The sequence below is a fragment of the Leiobunum rupestre genome, chromosome 6 (assembly GCF_980474605.1).
Source record: "Leiobunum rupestre chromosome 6, qqLeiRupe1.1.hap1, whole genome shotgun sequence".
Lineage (NCBI taxonomy): Eukaryota > Metazoa > Arthropoda > Arachnida > Opiliones > Sclerosomatidae > Leiobunum > Leiobunum rupestre.
This window is the reverse complement of record NC_143389.1, coordinates 29,511,928-29,533,250: the sequence shown is the minus strand read 5'-3', so window position 1 is coordinate 29,533,250 and position 21,323 is coordinate 29,511,928.

Below are 21,323 nucleotides of genomic sequence, written 5' to 3'. Positions count from 1 at the left end.
TTGAATAAATTCCATCTCCAAAATCCATTTATCTGGCAGATTGCCGTGTTGAAATGCCAAATTTTGGTAAATTTCTTCAGTCAAACAGGGTTTTGAAGATACATTGACACTAGCAATTGATTAACAATTCAATAAACTTGAATAATTATTGATATGAATAAGCCTGGCAGCTCTGTTTTGTTAACCTCATTATGAAAATAAATATAAATTTTGAATTAATTCCAGCTCCAAAATACATATATCTGGCAGATTGCCGTGTTGAAATGCCAAATTTTGGTAAATTTCTTCAGTCAAACAGGGTTTTGAAGATACATTGACACTAGCAATTGATTAACAAATCAATAAACTTGAATATTTATTGATATAAACAAGCCTGGCAGCTCTGTTTTGTTAGCCACACTAAGAAAATAAATATAAATTTAGAATTAATTCTTAAGAATAATGAATATTTCCAGTTCCAAAATCCATTTATCTGGCAGATTGCCGTGTTGAAATGCCAAATTTTGCTAAATTTCTTCAGTCAAACAGAGTTTTGAAGATACATTGACACTAGAAATTGATTAACAATTCAATAAACTTGAATAATTATTGATATGAATAAGCCTGGCAGCTCTGTTTTGTTAACCACATTAAGAAAATAAATATAAATTTTGAATTAATTCCAGCTCCAAAATACATATATCTGGCAGATTGCCGTGTTGAAATGCCAAATTTTGGTAAATTTCTTCAGTCAAACAGAGTTTTGAAGATACATTGACACTAGAAATTGATTAACAATTCAATAAACTTGAATAATTATTGATATGAATAAGCCTGGCAGCTCTGTTTTGTTAACCACATTAAGAAAATAAATATAAATTTTGAATTAATTCCAGCTCCAAAATACATATATCTGGCAGATTGCCGTGTTGAAATGCCAAATGTTGGTAAATTTCTTCAGTCAAACAGGGTTTTGAAGATCCATTGACACTAGCAATTGATTAACAAATCCATAAACTTGAATATTTATTGATATAAACAAGCCTGGCAGCTCTGTTTTGTTAACCACACTAAGAAAATAAATATAAATTTTGAATTAATTCCATCTCCAAAATCCATTTATCTGGCAGATTGCCGTGTTGAAATGCCAAATTTTGGTAAATTTCTTCAGTCAAACAGGGTTTTGAAGATACATTGACACTAGCAATTGATTAACAATTCAATAAACTTGAATAATTATTGATATGAATAAGCCTGGCAGCTCTGTTTTGTTAACCTCATTAAGAAAATAAATATAAATTTTGAATTAATTCCAGCTCCAAAATACATATATCTGCAGATTGCCGTGTTGAAATGCCAAATTTTGGTAAATTTCTTCAGTCAAACAGGGTTTTGAAGATACATTGACACTAGCAATTGATTAACAAATCAATAAACTTGAATATTTATTGATATAAACAAGCCTGGCAGCTCTGTTTTGTTAACCACACTAAGAAAATAAATATAAATTTAGAATTAATTCTTAAGAATAATGAATATTTCCAGTTCCAAAATCCATTTATCTGGCAGATTGCCGTGTTGAAATGCCAAATTTTGGTAAATTTCTTCAGTCAAACAGAGTTTTGAAGATACATTGACACTAGAAATTGATTAACAATTCAATAAACTTGAATAATTATTGATATGAATAAGCCTGGCAGCTCTGTTTTGTTAACCACATTAAGAAAATAAATATAAATTTTGAATTAATTCCAGCTCCAAAATACATATATCTGGCAGATTGCCGTGTTGAAATGCCAAATTTTGGTAAATTTCTTCAGTCAAACAGAGTTTTGAAGATACATTGACACTAGAAATTGATTAACAATTCAATAAACTTGAATAATTATTGATATGAATAAGCCTGGCAGCTCTGTTTTGTTAACCACATTAAGAAAATAAATATAAATTTTGAATTAATTCGAGCTCCAAAATACATATATCTTGCAGATTGCCGTGTTGAAATGCCAAATTTTGGTAAATTTCTTCAGTCAAACAGAGTTTTGAAAATACATTGACACTAGAAATTGATTAACAATTCAATAAACTTGAATAATTATTGATATAAATAAGCCTGGCAGCTCTGTTTTGTTAACCACAATAAGAAAATAAATATATATTTTGAATTAATTCCAGCTCCAAAATCCATTTATCTGGCAGATTGCCGTGTTGAAATGCCAAATTTTGGTAAATTTCTTCAGTCAAACAGGGTTTTGAAGATACATTGACACTAGCAATTGATTAACAAATCAATAATTTTGAATATTTATTGATATAAACAAGCCTGGCAGCTCTGTTTTGTTAACCACACTAAGAAAATAAATATAAATTTTGAATTAATTCCATCTCCAAAATCCATTTATCTGGCAGATTGCCGTGTTGAAATGCAAATTTTGGTAAATTTCTTCAGTCAAACAGGGTTTTGAAGATACATTGACACTAGCAATTGATTAACAAATCAATAAACTTGAATAATTATTGATATAAACAAGCCTGGCAGCTCTGTTTTGTTAACCACACTAAGAAAATAAATATAAATTTTGAATTAATTCCATCTCCAAAATCCATTTATCTGGCAGATTGCCGTGTTGAAATGCCAAATTTTGGTAAATTTCTTCAGTCAAACAGGGTTTTGAAGATACATTGACACTAGCAATTGATTAACAATTCAATAAACTTGAATAATTATTGATATGAATAAGCCTGGCAGCTCTGTTTTGTTAACCACATTAAGAAAATAAATATAAATTTTGAATTAATTCCAGCTCCAAAATACATATATCTGGCAGATTGCCGTGTTGAAATGCCAAATTTTGGTAAATTTCTTCAGTCAAACAGGGTTTTGAAGATACATTGACACTAGCAATTGATTAACAAATCAATAAACTTGAATAATTATTGATATAAATAAGCCTGGCAGCTCTGTTTTGTTAACCACAATAAGAAAATAAATATATATTTTGAATTAATTCCAGCTCCAAAATCCATTTATCTGGCAGATTGCCGTGTTGAAATGCCAAATTTTGGTAAATTTCTTCAGTCAAACAGGGTTTTGAAGATACATTGACACTAGCAATTGATTAACAAATCAATAAACTTGAATATTTATTGATATAAACAAGCCTGGCAGCTCTGTTTTGTTAACCACACTAAGAAAATAAATATAAATTTTGAATTAATTCCATCTCCAAAATCCATTTATCTGGCAGATTGCCGTGTTGAAATGCCAAATTTTGGTAAATTTCTTCAGTCAAACAGGGTTTTGAAGATACATTGACACTAGCAATTGATTAACAAATCAATAAACTTGAATAATTATTGATATAAACAAGCCTGGCAGCTCTGTTTTGGTAACCACACTAAGAAAATAAATATAAATTTTGAATTAATTCCATCTCCAAAATCCATTTATCTGGCAGATTGCCGTGTTGAAATGCCAAATTTTGGTAAATTTCTTAAGTCAAACAATTTTTTGAAGATGCATTGACACTAGCAATTGATTAATTAATCAATAAACTTGAATAATTATTGATATAAATAAGCCTGGCAGCTCTGTTTTGTTAACCACACTAAGAAAATAAATATAAATTCTGAATTAATTCCAGCTCCAAAATCCATTTATCTGGCAGATTGCCGTGTTGAAATGCCAAATTTTGGTAAATTTCTTCAGTCAAACAGGGTTTGGAAGATGCATAATTGACACTAGCAATTGATTAACAAATCAATAAACTTGAATAATTATTGATATAAATAAGCCTGGCAGCTCTGTTTTGTTAACCACAATAAGAAAATAAATATATATTTTGAATTAATTCCAGCTCCAAAATCCATTTATCTGGCAGATTGCCGTGTTGAAATGCCAAATTTTGGTAAATTTCTTCAGTCAAACAGGGTTTTGAAGATCCATTGACACTAGCAATTGATTAACAAATCAATAAACTTGAATATTTATTGATATAAACAAGCCTGGCAGCTCTGTTTTGTTAACCACACTAAGAAAATAAATATAAATTTTGAATTAATTCCATCTCCAAAATCCATTTATCTGGCAGATTGCCGTGTTGAAATGCCAAATTTTGGTAAATTTCTTAAGTCAAACAATTTTTTGAAGATGCATTGACACTAGCAATTGATTAATTAATCAATAAACTTGAATAATTATTGATATAAATAAGCCTGGCAGCTCTGTTTTGTTAACCACACTAAGAAAATAAATATAAATTCTGAATTAATTCCAGCTCCAAAATCCATTTATCTGGCAGATTGCCGTGTTGAAATGCCAAATTTTGGTAAATTTCTTCAGTCAAACAGGGTTTGGAAGATGCATAATTGACACTAGCAATTGATTAACAAATCAATAAACTTGAATATTTATTGATATAAACAAGCCTGGCAGCTCTGTTTTGTTAACCACACTAAGAAAATAAATATAAATTTTGAATTAATTCCATCTCCAAAATCCATTTATCTGGCAGATTGCCGTGTTGAAATGCCAAATTTTGGTAAATTTCTTAAGTCAAACAATTTTTTGAAGATGCATTGACACTAGCAATTGATTAATTAATCAATAAACTTGAATAATTATTGATATAAATAAGCCTGGCAGCTCTGTTTTGTTAACCACACTAAGAAAATAAATATAAATTCTGAATTAATTCCAGCTCCAAAATCCATTTATCTGGCAGATTGCCGTGTTGAAATGCCAAATTTTGGTAAATTTCTTCAGTCAAACAGGGTTTTGAAGATCCATTGACACTAGCAATTGATTAACAAATCAATAAACTTGAATATTTATTGATATAAACAAGCCTGGCAGCTCTGTTTTGTTAACCACACTAAGAAAATAAATATAAATTTTGAATTAATTCCATCTCCAAAATCCATTTATCTGGCAGATTGCCGTGTTGAAATGCCAAATTTTGGTAAATTTCTTCAGTCAAACAGAGTTTTGAAGATACATTGACACTAGAAATTGATTAACAATTCAATAAAATTGAATAATTATTGATATGAATAAGCCTGGCAGCTCTGTTTTGTTAACCACATTAAGAAAATAAATATAAATTTTGAATTAATTCCAGCTCCAAAATCCATTTATCTGGCAGATTGCCGTGTTGAAATGCCAAATTTTGGTAAATTTCTTCAGTCAAACAGGGTTTTGAAGATACATTGACACTAGCAATTGATTAACAATTCAATAAACTTGAATAATTATTGATATAAATAAGCCTGGCAGCTCTGTTTTGTTTACCACGTTAAGAAAATAAATATAAATTTTGAATTAATTCCAGCTCCAAAATACATATATCTGGCAGATTGCCGTGTTGAAATGCCAAATTTTGGTAAATTTCTTCAGTCAAACAGGGTTTTGAAGATACATTGACACTAGCAATTGATTAACAATTCAATAAACTTGAATAATTATTGATATGAATAAGCCTGGCAGCTCTGTTTTGTTAACCACATTAAGAAAATAAATATAAATTTTGAATTAATTCCAGCTCCAAAATCCATTTATCTGGCAGATTGCCCTGTTGAAATGCCAAATTTTGGTAAATTTCTTCAGTCAAACAGTGTTTTGAAGATACATTGACACTAGCAATTGATTAACAAATCAATAAACTTGAATATTTATTGATATAAACAAGCCTGGCAGCTCTGTTTTGTTAACCACACTAAGAAAATAAATATAAATTTTGAATTAATTCTTAAGAATAATGAATATTTCCAGCTCCAAAATCCATTTATCTGGCAGATTGCCGTGTTGAAATGCCAAATTTTGGTAAATTTCTTCAGTCAAACAGGGTTTTGAAGATACATTGACACTAGCAATTGATTAACAAATCAATAAACTTGAATAATTATTGATATAAATAAGCCTGGCAGCTCTGTTTTGTTAACCACAATAAGAAAATAAATATATATTTTGAATTAATTCCAGCTCCAAAATCCATTTATCTGGCAGATTGCCGTGTTGAAATGCCAAATTTTGGTAAATTTCTTCAGTCAAACAGGGTTTTGAAGATACATTGACACTAGCAATTGATTAACAAATCAATAATTTTGAATATTTATTGATATAAACAAGCCTGGCAGCTCTGTTTTGTTAACCACACTAAGAAAATAAATATAAATTTTGAATTAATTCCATCTCCAAAATCCATTTATCTGGCAGATTGCCGTGTTGAAATGCAAATTTTGGTAAATTTCTTCAGTCAAACAGGGTTTTGAAGATACATTGACACTAGCAATTGATTAACAAATCAATAAACTTGAATAATTATTGATATAAACAAGCCTGGCAGCTCTGTTTTGTTAACCACACTAAGAAAATAAATATAAATTTTGAATTAATTCCAGCTCCAAAATCCATTTATCTGGCAGATTGCCCTGTTGAAATGCCAAATTTTGGTAAATTTCTTCAGTCAAACAGGGTTTTGAAGATACATTGACACTAGAAATTGATTAACAATTCAATAAACTTGAATAATTATTGATATGAATAAGCCTGGCAGCTCTGTTTTGTTAACCACATTAAGAAAATAAATATAAATTTTGAATTAATTCCAGCTCCAAAATCCATTTATCTGGCAGATTGCCGTGTTGAAATGCCAAATTTTGGTAAATTTCTTCAGTCAAACAGGGTTTTGAAGATACATTGACACTAGCAATTGATTAACAAATCAATAAACTTGAATAATTATTGATATAAATAAGCCTGGCAGCTCTGTTTTGTTAACCACAATAAGAAAATAAATATATATTTTGAATTAATTCCAGCTCCAAAATCCATTTATCTGGCAGATTGCCGTGTTGAAATGCCAAATTTTGGTAAATTTCTTCAGTCAAACAGGGTTTTGAAGATACATTGACACTAGCAATTGATTAACAAATCAATAATTTTGAATATTTATTGATATAAACAAGCCTGGCAGCTCTGTTTTGTTAACCACACTAAGAAAATAAATATAAATTTTGAATTAATTCCATCTCCAAAATCCATTTATCTGGCAGATTGCCGTGTTGAAATGCAAATTTTGGTAAATTTCTTCAGTCAAACAGGGTTTTGAAGATACATTGACACTAGCAATTGATTAACAAATCAATAAACTTGAATAATCATTGATATAAACAAGCCTGGCAGCTCTGTTTTGTTAACCACACTAAGAAAATAAATATAAATTTTGAATTAATTCCATCTCCAAAATCCATTTATCTGGCAGATTGCCGTGTTGAAATGCCAAATTTTGGTAAATTTCTTCAGTCAAACAGGGTTTTGAAGATACATTGACACTAGCAATTGATTAACAATTCAATAAACTTGAATAATTATTGATATGAATAAGCCTGGCAGCTCTGTTTTGTTAACCACATTAAGAAAATAAATATAAATTTTGAATTAATTCCAGCTCCAAAATACATATATCTGGCAGATTGCCGTGTTGAAATGCCAAATTTTGGTAAATTTCTTCAGTCAAACAGGGTTTTGAAGATACATTGACACTAGCAATTGATTAACAAATCAATAAACTTGAATAATTATTGATATAAATAAGCCTGGCAGCTCTGTTTTGTTAACCACAATAAGAAAATAAATATATATTTTGAATTAATTCCAGCTCCAAAATCCATTTATCTGGCAGATTGCCGTGTTGAAATGCCAAATTTTGGTAAATTTCTTCAGTCAAACAGGGTTTGGAAGATGCATAATTGACACTAGCAATTGATTAACAAATCAATAAACTTGAATAATTATTGATATAAATAAGCCTGGCAGCTCTGTTTTGTTAACCACAATAAGAAAATAAATATATATTTTGAATTAATTCCAGCTCCAAAATCCATTTATCTGGCAGATTGCCGTGTTGAAATGCCAAATTTTGGTAAATTTCTTCAGTCAAACAGGGTTTTGAAGATCCATTGACACTAGCAATTGATTAACAAATCAATAAACTTGAATATTTATTGATATAAACAAGCCTGGCAGCTCTGTTTTGTTAACCACACTAAGAAAATAAATATAAATTTTGAATTAATTCCATCTCCAAAATCCATTTATCTGGCAGATTGCCGTGTTGAAATGCCAAATTTTGGTAAATTTCTTAAGTCAAACAATTTTTTGAAGATGCATTGACACTAGCAATTGATTAATTAATCAATAAACTTGAATAATTATTGATATAAATAAGCCTGGCAGCTCTGTTTTGTTAACCACACTAAGAAAATAAATATAAATTCTGAATTAATTCCAGCTCCAAAATCCATTTATCTGGCAGATTGCCGTGTTGAAATGCCAAATTTTGGTAAATTTCTTCAGTCAAACAGGGTTTGGAAGATGCATAATTGACACTAGCAATTGATTAACAAATCAATAAACTTGAATATTTATTGATATAAACAAGCCTGGCAGCTCTGTTTTGTTAACCACACTAAGAAAATAAATATAAATTTTGAATTAATTCCATCTCCAAAATCCATTTATCTGGCAGATTGCCGTGTTGAAATGCCAAATTTTGGTAAATTTCTTCAGTCAAACAGGGTTTTGAAGATCCATTGACACTAGCAATTGATTAACAAATCAATAAACTTGAATATTTATTGATATAAACAAGCCTGGCAGCTCTGTTTTGTTAACCACACTAAGAAAATAAATATAAATTTTGAATTAATTCCATCTCCAAAATCCATTTATCTGGCAGATTGCCGTGTTGAAATGCCAAATTTTGGTAAATTTCTTCAGTCAAACAGAGTTTTGAAGATACATTGACACTAGAAATTGATTAACAATTCAATAAAATTGAATAATTATTGATATGAATAAGCCTGGCAGCTCTGTTTTGTTAACCACATTAAGAAAATAAATATAAATTTTGAATTAATTCCAGCTCCAAAATCCATTTATCTGGCAGATTGCCGTGTTGAAATGCCAAATTTTGGTAAATTTCTTCAGTCAAACAGGGTTTTGAAGATACATTAACACTAGCAATTGATTAACAATTCAATAAACTTGAATAATTATTGATATAAATAAGCCTGGCAGCTCTGTTTTGTTTACCACATTAAGAAAATAAATATAAATTTTGAATTAATTCCAGCTCCAAAATACATATATCTGGCAGATTGCCGTGTTGAAATGCCAAATTTTGGTAAATTTCTTCAGTCAAACAGGGTTTTGAAGATACATTGACACTAGCAATTGATTAACAATTCAATAAACTTGAATAATTATTGATATGAATAAGCCTGGCAGCTCTGTTTTGTTAACCACATTAAGAAAATAAATATAAATTTTGAATTAATTCCAGCTCCAAAATCCATTTATCTGGCAGATTGCCCTGTTGAAATGCCAAATTTTGGTAAATTTCTTCAGTCAAACAGGGTTTTGAAGATACATTGACACTAGCAATTGATTAACAAATCAATAAACTTGAATATTTATTGATATAAACAAGCCTGGCAGCTCTGTTTTGTTAACCACACTAAGAAAATAAATATAAATTTTGAATTAATTCTTAAGAATAATGAATATTTCCAGCTCCAAAATCCATTTATCTGGCAGATTGCCGTGTTGAAATGCCAAATTTTGGTAAATTTCTTCAGTCAAACAGGGTTTTGAAGATACATTGACACTAGCAATTGATTAACAATTCAATAAACTTGAATAATTATTGATATGAATAAGCCTGGCAGCTCTGTTTTGTTAACCACATTAAGAAAATAAATATAAATTTTGAATTAATTCCAGCTCCAAAATCCATTTATCTGGCAGATTGCCGTGTTGAAATGCCAAATTTTGGTCAATTTCTTCAGTCAAACAGGGTTTTGAAGATACATTGACACTAGCAATTGATTAACAAATCAATAAACTTGAATAATTATTGATATAAATAAGCCTGGCAGCTCTGTTTTGTTAACCACAATAAGAAAATAAATATATATTTTGAATTAATTCCAGCTCCAAAATCCATTTATCTGGCAGATTGCCGTGTTGAAATGCCAAATTTTGGTAAATTTCTTCAGTCAAACAGGGTTTTGAAGATACATTGACACTAGCAATTGATTAACAATTCAATAAACTTGAATAATTATTGATATAAATAAGCCTGGCAGCTCTGTTTTGTTAACCACAATAAGAAAATAAATATATATTTTGAATTAATTCCAGCTCCAAAATCCATTTAACTGGCAGATTGCCGTGTTGAAATGCCAAATTTTGGTAAATTTCTTCAGTCAAACAGGGTTTTGAAGATACATTGACACTAGCAATTGATTAACAAATCAATAAACTTGAATAATTATTGATATAAATAACCCTGGCAGCTCTGTTTTGTTAACCACAATAAGAAAATAAATATATATTTTGAATTAATTCCAGCTCCAAAATCCATTTATCTGGCAGATTGCCGTGTTGAAATGCCAAATTTTGGTAAATTTCTTCAGTCAAACAGGGTTTTGAAGATCCATTGACACTAGCAATTGATTAACAAATCAATAAACTTGAATATTTATTGATATAAACAAGCCTGGCAGCTCTGTTTTGTTAACCACACTAAGAAAATAAATATAAATTTTGAATTAATTCCATCTCCAAAATCCATTTATCTGGCAGATTGCCGTGTTGAAATACCAAATTTTGGTAAATTTCTTCAGTCAAACAGGGTTTTGAAGATACATTGACACTAGCAATTGATTAACAAATCAATAAACTTGAATAATTATTGATATAAACAAGCCTGGCAGCTCTGTTTTGTTAACCACACTAAGAAAATAAATATAAATTTTGAATTAATTCCATCTCCAAAATCCATTTATCTGGCAGATTGCCGTGTTGAAATGCCAAATTTTGGTAAATTTCTTAAGTCAAACAATTTTTTGAAGATGCATTGACACTAGCAATTGATTAATTAATCAATAAACTTGAATAATTATTGATATAAACAAGCCTGGCAGCTCTGTTTTGTTAACCACACTAAGAAAATAAATATAAATTTTGAATTAATTCCATCTCCAAAATCCATTTATCTGGCAGATTGCCGTGTTGAAATGCCAAATTTTGGTAAATTTCTTCAGTCAAACAGGGTTTTGAAGATACATTGACACTAGCAATTGATTAACAAATCAATAAACTTGAATAATTATTGATATAAATAAGCCTGGCAGCTCTGTTTTGTTAACCACAATAAGAAAATAAATATATATTTCGAATTAATTCCAGCTCCAAAATCCATTTATCTGGCAGATTGCCGTGTTGAAATGCCAAATTTTGGTAAATTTCTTCAGTCAAACAGGGTTTTGAAGATACATTGACACTAGCAATTGATTAACAATTCAATAAACTTGAATAATTATTGATATAAATAAGCCTGGCAGCTCTGTTTTGTTAACCACAATAAGAAAATAAATATATATTTTGAATTAATTCCAGCTCCAAAATCCATTTAACTGGCAGATTGCCGTGTTGAAATGCCAAATTTTGGTAAATTTCTTCAGTCAAACAGGGTTTTGAAGATACATTGACACTAGCAATTGATTAACAAATCAATAAACTTGAATAATTATTGATATAAATAACCCTGGCAGCTCTGTTTTGTTAACCACAATAAGAAAATAAATATATATTTTGAATTAATTCCAGCTCCAAAATCCATTTATCTGGCAGATTGCCGTGTTGAAATGCCAAATTTTGGTAAATTTCTTCAGTCAAACAGGGTTTTGAAGATCCATTGACACTAGCAATTGATTAACAAATCAATAAACTTGAATATTTATTGATATAAACAAGCCTGGCAGCTCTGTTTTGTTAACCACACTAAGAAAATAAATATAAATTTTGAATTAATTCCATCTCCAAAAACCATTTATCTGGCAGATTGCCGTGTTGAAATGCCAAATTTTGGTAAATTTCTTCAGTCAAACAGGGTTTTGAAGATACATTGACACTAGCAATTGATTAACAAATCAATAAACTTGAATAATTATTGATATAAACAAGCCTGGCAGCTCTGTTTTGTTAACCACACTAAGAAAATAAATATAAATTTTGAATTAATTCCATCTCCAAAATCCATTTATCTGGCAGATTGCCGTGTTGAAATGCCAAATTTTGGTAAATTTCTTAAGTCAAACAATTTTTTGAAGATGCATTGACACTAGCAATTGATTAATTAATCAATAAACTTGAATAATTATTGATATAAATAAGCCTGGCAGCTCTGTTTTGTTAACCACACTAAGAAAATAAATATAAATTCTGAATTAATTCCAGCTCCAAAATCCATTTATCTGGCAGATTGCCGTGTTGAAATGCCAAATTTTGGTAAATTTCTTCAGTCAAACAGGGTTTGGAAGATGCATAATTGACACTAGCAATTGATTAACAAATCAATAAACTTGAATATTTATTGATATAAACAAGCCTGGCAGCTCTGTTTTGTTAACCACACTAAGAAAATAAATATAAATTTTGAATTAATTCCATCTCCAAAATCCATTTATCTGGCAGATTGCCGTGTTGAAATGCCAAATTTTGGTAAATTTCTTCAGTCAAACAGGGTTTTGAAGATCCATTGACACTAGCAATTGATTAACAAATCAATAAACTTGAATATTTATTGATATAAACAAGCCTGGCAGCTCTGTTTTGTTAACCACACTAAGAAAATAAATATAAATTTTGAATTAATTCCATCTCCAAAATCCATTTATCTGGCAGATTGCCGTGTTGAAATGCCAAATTTTGGTAAATTTCTTAAGTCAAACAATTTTTTGAAGATGCATTGACACTAGCAATTGATTAATTAATCAATAAACTTGAATAATTATTGATATAAATAAGCCTGGCAGCTCTGTTTTGTTAACCACACTAAGAAAATAAATATAAATTCTGAATTAATTCCAGCTCCAAAATCCATTTATCTGGCAGATTGCCGTGTTGAAATGCCAAATTTTGGTAAATTTCTTCAGTCAAACAGGGTTTGGAAGATGCATAATTGACACTAGCAATTGATTAACAAATCAATAAACTTGAATAATTATTGATATAAATAAGCCTGGCAGCTCTGTTTTGTTAACCACAATAAGAAAATAAATATATATTTTGAATTAATTCCAGCTCCAAAATCCATTTATCTGGCAGATTGCCGTGTTGAAATGCCAAATTTTGGTAAATTTCTTCAGTCAAACAGGGTTTTGAAGATCCATTGACACTAGCAATTGATTAACAAATCAATAAACTTGAATATTTATTGATATAAACAAGCCTGGCAGCTCTGTTTTGTTAACCACACTAAGAAAATAAATATAAATTTTGAATTAATTCCATCTCCAAAATCCATTTATCTGGCAGATTGCCGTGTTGAAATGCCAAATTTTGGTAAATTTCTTCAGTCAAACAGGGTTTTGAAGATACATTGACACTAGCAATTGATTAACAAATCAATAAACTTGAATATTTATTGATATAAACAAGCCTGGCAGCTCTGTTTTGTTAACCACACTAAGAAAATAAATATAAATTTTGAATTAATTCTTAAGAATAATGAATATTTCCAGCTCCAAAATCCATTTATCTGGCAGATTGCCGTGTTGAAATGCCAAATTTTGGTAAATTTCTTCAGTCAAACAGAGTTTTGAAGATACATTGACACTAGAAATTGATTAACAATTCAATAAAATTGAATAATTATTGATATGAATAAGCCTGGCAGCTCTGTTTTGTTAACCACATTAAGAAAATAAATATAAATTTTGAATTAATTCCAGCTCCAAAATCCATTTATCTGGCAGATTGCCGTGTTGAAATGCCAAATTTTGGTAAATTTCTTCAGTCAAACAGGGTTTTGAAGATACATTGACTCTAGCAATTGATTAACAATTCAATAAACTTGAATAATTATTGATATAAATAAGCCTGGCAGCTCTGTTTTGTTTACCACATTAAGAAAATAAATATAAATTTTGAATTAATTCCAGCTCCAAAATCCATTTATCTTTCAGATTGCCCTGTTGAAATGCCAAATTTTGGTAAATTTCTTCAGTCAAACAGGGTTTTGAAGATACATTGACACTAGCAATTGATTAACAAATCAATAAACTTGAATATTTATTGATATAAACAAGCCTGGCAGCTCTGTTTTGTTAACCACACTAAGAAAATAAATATAAATTTTGAATTAATTCTTAAGAATAATGAATATTTCCAGCTCCAAAATCCATTTATCTGGCAGATTGCCGTGTTGAAATGCCAAATTTTGGTAAATTTCTTCAGTCAAACAGGGTTTTGAAGATACATTGACACTAGCAATTGATTAACAATTCAATAAACTTGAATAATTATTGATATGAATAAGCCTGGCAGCTCTGTTTTGTTAACCACAATAAGAAAATAAATATATATTTTGAATTAATTCCAGCTCCAAAATCCATTTATCTGGCAGATTGCCGTGTTGAAATGCCAAATTTTGGTCAATTTCTTCAGTCAAACAGGGTTTTGAAGATACATTGACACTAGCAATTGATTAACAAATCAATAAACTTGAATAATTATTGATATAAATAAGCCTGGCAGCTCTGTTTTGTTAACCACAATAAGAAAATAAATATATATTTTGAATTAATTCCAGCTCCAAAATCCATTTATCTGGCAGATTGCCGTGTTGAAATGCCAAATTTTGGTAAATTTCTTCAGTCAAACAGGGTTTTGAAGATCCATTGACACTAGCAATTGATTAACAAATCAATAAACTTGAATATTTATTGATATAAACAAGCCTGGCAGCTCTGTTTTGTTAACCACACTAAGAAAATAAATATAAATTTTTAATTAATTACATCTCCAAAATCCATTTATCTGGCAGATTGCCGTGTTGAAATGCCAAATTTTGGTAAATTTCTTCAGTCAAACAGAGTTTTGAAGATACATTGACACTAGAAATTGATTAACAATTCAATAAACTTGAATAATTATTGATATAAATAAGCCTGGCAGCTCTGTTTTGTTTACCACATTAAGAAAATAAATATAAATTTTGAATTAATTCCAGCTCCAAAATACATATATCTGGCAGATTGCCGTGTTGAAATGCCAAATTTTGGTAAATTTCTTCAGTCAAACAGGGTTTTGAAGATACATTGACACTAGCAATTGATTAACAATTCAATAAACTTGAATAATTATTGATATGAATAAGCCTGGCAGCTCTGTTTTGTTAACCACATTAAGAAAATAAATATAAATTTTGAATTAATTCCAGCTCCAAAATCCATTTATCTGGCAGATTGCCCTGTTGAAATGCCAAATTTTGGTAAATTTCTTCAGTCAAACAGGGTTTTGAAGATACATTGACACTAGCAATTGATTAACAAATCAATAAACTTGAATATTTATTGATATAAACAAGCCTGGCAGCTCTGTTTTGTTAACCACACTAAGAAAATAAATATAAATTTTGAATTAATTCTTAAGAATAATGAATATTTCCAGCTCCAAAATCCATTTATCTGGCAGATTGCCGTGTTGAAATGCCAAATTTTGGTAAATTTCTTCAGTCAAACAGGGTTTTGAAGATACATTGACACTAGCAATTGATTAACAATTCAATAAACTTGAATAATTATTGATATGAATAAGCCTGGCAGCTCTGTTTTGTTAACCACATTAAGAAAATAAATATAAATTTTGAATTAATTCCAGCTCCAAAATCCATTTATCTGGCAGATTGCCGTGTTGAAATGCCAAATTTTGGTCAATTTCTTCAGTCAAACAGGGTTTTGAAGATACATTGACACTAGCAATTGATTAACAAATCAATAAACTTGAATAATTATTGATATAAATAAGCCTGGCAGCTCTGTTTTGTTAACCACAATAAGAAAATAAATATATATTTTGAATTAATTCCAGCTCCAAAATCCATTTATCTGGCAGATTGCCGTGTTGAAATGCCAAATTTTGGTAAATTTCTTCAGTCAAACAGGGTTTTGAAGATACATTGACACTAGCAATTGATTAACAATTCAATAAACTTGAATAATTATTGATATAAATAAGCCTGGCAGCTCTGTTTTGTTAACCACAATAAGAAAATAAATATATATTTTGAATTAATTCCAGCTCCAAAATCCATTTAACTGGCAGATTGCCGTGTTGAAATGCCAAATTTTGGTAAATTTCTTCAGTCAAACAGGGTTTTGAAGATACATTGACACTAGCAATTGATTAACAAATCAATAAACTTGAATAATTATTGATATAAATAACCCTGGCAGCTCTGTTTTGTTAACCACAATAAGAAAATAAATATATATTTTGAATTAATTCCAGCTCCAAAATCCATTTATCTGGCAGATTGCCGTGTTGAAATGCCAAATTTTGGTAAATTTCTTCAGTCAAACAGGGTTTTGAAGATCCATTGACACTAGCAATTGATTAACAAATCAATAAACTTGAATATTTATTGATATAAACAAGCCTGGCAGCTCTGTTTTGTTAACCACACTAAGAAAATAAATATAAATTTTGAATTAATTCCATCTCCAAAATCCATTTATCTGGCAGATTGCCGTGTTGAAATGCCAAATTTTGGTAAATTTCTTCAGTCAAACAGGGTTTTGAAGATACATTGACACTAGCAATTGATTAACAAATCAATAAACTTGAATAATTATTGATATAAACAAGCCTGGCAGCTCTGTTTTGTTAACCACACTAAGAAAATAAATATAAATTTTGAATTAATTCCATCTCCAAAATCCATTTATCTGGCAGATTGCCGTGTTGAAATGCCAAATTTTGGTAAATTTCTTAAGTCAAACAATTTTTTGAAGATGCATTGACACTAGCAATTGATTAATTAATCAATAAACTTGAATAATTATTGATATAAATAAGCCTGGCAGCTCTGTTTTGTTAACCACACTAAGAAAATAAATATAAATTCTGAATTAATTCCAGCTCCAAAATCCATTTATCTGGCAGATTGCCGTGTTGAAATGCCAAATTTTGGTAAATTTCTTCAGTCAAACAGGGTTTGGAAGATGCATAATTGACACTAGCAATTGATTAACAAATCAATAAACTTGAATATTTATTGATATAAACAAGCCTGGCAGCTCTGTTTTGTTAACCACACTAAGAAAATAAATATAAATTTTGAATTAATTCCATCTCCAAAATCCATTTATCTGGCAGATTGCCGTGTTGAAATGCCAAATTTTGGTAAATTTCTTCAGTCAAACAGGGTTTTGAAGATCCATTGACACTAGCAATTGATTAACAAATCAATAAACTTGAATATTTATTGATATAAACAAGCCTGGCAGCTCTGTTTTGTTAACCACACTAAGAAAATAAATATAAATTTTGAATTAATTCCATCTCCAAAATCCATTTATCTGGCAGATTGCCGTGTTGAAATGCCAAATTTTGGTAAATTTCTTAAGTCAAACAATTTTTTGAAGATGCATTGACACTAGCAATTGATTAATTAATCAATAAACTTGAATAATTATTGATATAAATAAGCCTGGCAGCTCTGTTTTGTTAACCACACTAAGAAAATAAATATAAATTCTGAATTAATTCCAGCTCCAAAATCCATTTATCTGGCAGATTGCCGTGTTGAAATGCCAAATTTTGGTAAATTTCTTCAGTCAAACAGGGTTTGGAAGATGCATAATTGACACTAGCAATTGATTAACAAATCAATAAACTTGAATAATTATTGATATAAATAAGCCTGGCAGCTCTGTTTTGTTAACCACAATAAGAAAATAAATATATATTTTGAATTAATTCCAGCTCCAAAATCCATTTATCTGGCAGATTGCCGTGTTGAAATGCCAAATTTTGGTAAATTTCTTCAGTCAAACAGGGTTTTGAAGATCCATTGACACTAGCAATTGATTAACAAATCAATAAACTTGAATATTTATTGATATAAACAAGCCTGGCAGCTCTGTTTTGTTAACCACACTAAGAAAATAAATATAAATTTTGAATTAATTCCATCTCCAAAATCCATTTATCTGGCAGATTGCCGTGTTGAAATGCCAAATTTTGGTAAATTTCTTCAGTCAAACAGGGTTTTGAAGATACATTGACACTAGCAATTGATTAACAAATCAATAAACTTGAATATTTATTGATATAAACAAGCCTGGCAGCTCTGTTTTGTTAACCACACTAAGAAAATAAATATAAATTTTGAATTAATTCTTAAGAATAATGAATATTTCCAGCTCCAAAATCCATTTATCTGGCAGATTGCCGTGTTGAAATGCCAAATTTTGGTAAATTTCTTCAGTCAAACAGAGTTTTGAAGATACATTGACACTAGAAATTGATTAACAATTCAATAAAATTGAATAATTATTGATATGAATAAGCCTGGCAGCTCTGTTTTGTTAACCACATTAAGAAAATAAATATAAATTTTGAATTAATTCCAGCTCCAAAATCCATTTATCTGGCAGATTGCCGTGTTGAAATGCCAAATTTTGGTAAATTTCTTCAGTCAAACAGGGTTTTGAAGATACATTGACACTAGCAATTGATTAACAATTCAATAAACTTGAATAATTATTGATATAAATAAGCCTGGCAGCTCTGTTTTGTTTACCACATTAAGAAAATAAATATAAATTTTGAATTAATTCCAGCTCCAAAATCCATTTATCTGGCAGATTGCCCTGTTGAAATGCCAAATTTTGGTAAATTTCTTCAGTCAAACAGGGTTTTGAAGATACATTGACACTAGCAATTGATTAACAAATCAATAAACTTGAATATTTATTGATATAAACAAGCCTGGCAGCTCTGTTTTGTTAACCACACTAAGAAAATAAATATAAATTTTGAATTAATTCTTAAGAATAATGAATATTTCCAGCTCCAAAATCCATTTATCTGGCAGATTGCCGTGTTGAAATGCCAAATTTTGGTAAATTTCTTCAGTCAAACAGGGTTTTGAAGATACATTGACACTAGCAATTGATTAACAATTCAATAAATTTGAATAATTATTGATATGAATAAGCCTGGCAGCTCTGTTTTGTTAACCACAATAAGAAAATAAATATATATTTTGAATTAATTCCAGCTCCAAAATCCATTTATCTGGCAGATTGCCGTGTTGAAATGCCAAATTTTGGTCAATTTCTTCAGTCAAACAGGGTTTTGAAGATACATTGACACTAGCAATTGATTAACAAATCAATAAACTTGAATAATTATTGATATAAATAAGCCTGGCAGCTCTGTTTTGTTAACCACAATAAGAAAATAAATATATATTTTGAATTAATTCCAGCTCCAAAATCCATTTATCTGGCAGATTGCCGTGTTGAAATGCCAAATTTTGGTAAATTTCTTCAGTCAAACAGGGTTTTGAAGATCCATTGACACTAGCAATTGATTAACAAATCAATAAACTTGAATATTTATTGATATAAACAAGCCTGGCAGCTCTGTTTTGTTAACCACACTAAGAAAATAAATATAAATTTTGAATTAATTCCATCTCCAAAATCCATTTATCTGGCAGATTGCCGTGTTGAAATGCCAAATTTTGGTAAATTTCTTCAGTCAAACAGGGTTTTGAAGATACATTGACACTAGCAATTGATTAACAAATCAATAAACTTGAATAATTATTGATATAAACAAGCCTGGCAGCTCTGTTTTGTTAACCACACTAAGAAAATAAATATAAATTTTGAATTAATTCCATCTCCAAAATCCATTTATCTGGCAGATTGCCGTGTTGAAATGCCAAATTTTGGTAAATTTCTTAAGTCAAACAATTTTTTGAAGATGCATTGACACTAGCAATTGATTAATTAATCAATAAACTTGAATAATTATTGATATAAATAAGCCTGGCAGCTCTGTTTTGTTAACCACACTAAGAAAATAAATATAAATTCTGAATTAATTCCAGCTCCAAAATCCATTTATCTGGCAGATTGCCGTGTTGAAATGCCAAATTTTGGTAAATTTCTTCAGTCAAACAGGGTTTGGAAGATGCATAATTGACACTAGCAATTGATTAACAAATCAATAAACTTGAATATTTATTGATATAAACAAGCCTGGCAGCTCTGTTTTGTTAACCACACTAAGAAAATAAATATAAATTTTGAATTAATTCCATCTCCAAAATCCATTTATCTGGCAGATTGCCGTGTTGAAATGCCAAATTTTGGTAAATTTCTTCAGTCAAACAGGGTTTTGAAGATCCATTGACACTAGCAATTGATTAACAAATCAATAAACTTGAATATTTATTGATATAAACAAGCCTGGCAGCTCTGTTTTGTTAACCACACTAAGAAAATAAATATAAATTTTGAATTAATTCCATCTCCAAAATCCATTTATCTGGCAGATTGCCGTGTTGAAATGCCAAATTTTGGTAAATTTCTTAAGTCAAACAATTTTTTGAAGATGCATTGACACTAGCAATTGATTAATTAATCAATAAACTTGAATAATTATTGATATAAATAAGCCTGGCAGCTCTGTTTTGTTAACCACACTAAGAAAATAAATATAAATTCTGAATTAATTCCAGCTCCAAAATCCATTTATCTGGCAGATTGCCGTGTTGAAATGCCAAATTTTGGTAAATTTCTTCAGTCAAACAGGGTTTGGAAGATGCATAATTGACACTAGCAATTGATTAACAAATCAATAAACTTGAATAATTATTGATATAAATAAGCCTGGCAGCTCTGTTTTGTTAACCACAATAAGAAAATAAATATATATTTTGAATTAATTCCAGCTCCAAAATCCATTTATCTGGCAGATTGCCGTGTTGAAATGCCAAATTTTGGTAAATTTCTTCAGTCAAACAGGGTTTTGAAGATCCATTGACACTAGCAATTGATTAACAAATCAATAAACTTGAATATTTATTGATATAAACAAGCCTGGCAGCTCTGTTTTGTTAACCACACTAAGAAAATAAATATAAATTTTGAATTAATTCCATCTCCAAAATCCATTTATCTGGCAGATTGCCGTGTTGAAATGCCAAATTTTGGTAAATTTCTTCAGTCAAACAGGGTTTTGAAGATACATTGACACTAGCAATTGATTAACAAATCAATAAACTTGAATATTTATTGATATAAACAAGCCTGGCAGCTCTGTTTTGTTAACCACACTAAGAAAATAAATATAAATTTTGAATTAATTCTTAAGAATAATGAATATTTCCAGCTCCAAAATCCATTTATCTGGCAGATTGCCGTGTTGAAATGCCAAATTTTGGTAAATTTCTTCAGTCAAACAGAGTTTTGAA